The sequence below is a fragment of the Galeopterus variegatus genome, unplaced genomic scaffold (assembly GCF_000696425.1).
Source record: "Galeopterus variegatus unplaced genomic scaffold, G_variegatus-3.0.2 Scaffold5906, whole genome shotgun sequence".
NCBI lineage: Eukaryota > Metazoa > Chordata > Mammalia > Dermoptera > Cynocephalidae > Galeopterus > Galeopterus variegatus.
This window is the reverse complement of record NW_007732017.1, coordinates 98,944-100,131: the sequence shown is the minus strand read 5'-3', so window position 1 is coordinate 100,131 and position 1,188 is coordinate 98,944.

Below are 1,188 nucleotides of genomic sequence, written 5' to 3'. Positions count from 1 at the left end.
TAGTTTCCAGAGTTTCATTTGTTATTGATTTCTAGTTTTAATCCATTGTGGTCTGAGAAAATACATGGGATAATTCGATTTGTGTCCTAATATGTGATCTATCCTGGAGAATGATCCATGTGCTGATGAGAAGAATGAATATTCTAAGGATGTTGGATGGAATGTTCTGTAGATATCTGCCAAGTCCAATTGGTCTAGAGTATTGTTAAGATCTTGTATTTCTCTGCTGATTCTTTGCCTAGATGATCTGTCCAATATTGACAGTGGGGTATTCAGGTCCCCTGCCATTATGGTACTAGTGTCTATTTCCTTCTTTAGGTCTAATAGAGATTGTTTTATAAATCTGGCTCCTCCAACATTGGGTGTGTACATATTTATGATTGTTATGTCTACTTAATGCATCAGTCCTTTTATCATTCTGTAGTGGCCCTCATTATTGCTTTTTATGGTTTTTAGTTTAAAGTCTATTTTGTCAGATATGAGAATAGCTACTCCAGCACGTTTTTTTTTTTTTTTTCTGTTTGCATGGAAGATCTTTTTCCATCCTTTCACTCTTAGACTATGTGAGTCTTTATGGGTGAGGTGGGTCTGTTGTAGGCAGCATATAGTTGGGTCCTCGTTTCTAATCCATTCAGCAAATCTGTGTCTTTGATTGGGGTATTTAAACCTTTTACATTAAGAGTTGTTATTGAAAGGTGTTGATTTATTCATATCATTTTATTGGTTGTTTGGTTGTCTTAGGTGTCTTTTGTTCCTTGCTTTCTGCTTTGCTTTTTGTTTTCTGTGTTTCTTGGTTCCTTAGGTTGTAGATAGTGTTTTTGTCTGTTTGTTTTCTTTTCATGATTGTCATTTTTATTATACTAGTGGATTTTGATTTTACTTGAATTTTTATGGCAGTGGTAGTTATTTTTCAGAAACCAATCCCAGTACTCTCTTGAGAATTTCTTGTAAGGGTGGTCATGTGGTGGTGAACTCCCGCAGTTTTTGTTTCTCTGAGAAATAAACTACTTGCACTTCATTTCAGAAGTACAGCCTTGCAGGGTAGAGTATTCTTGGCTGGAAATCTTTTCCTTTAGTATTTTGAATATATCGTCCCATTCCTTTCTAGCTTTTAGGGTTTGTGATGAGAAGTCTGATGTTAGCTTGATTGGGGCTCCCTTATAGGTGATTTGAGGCTTCTCTCATGCA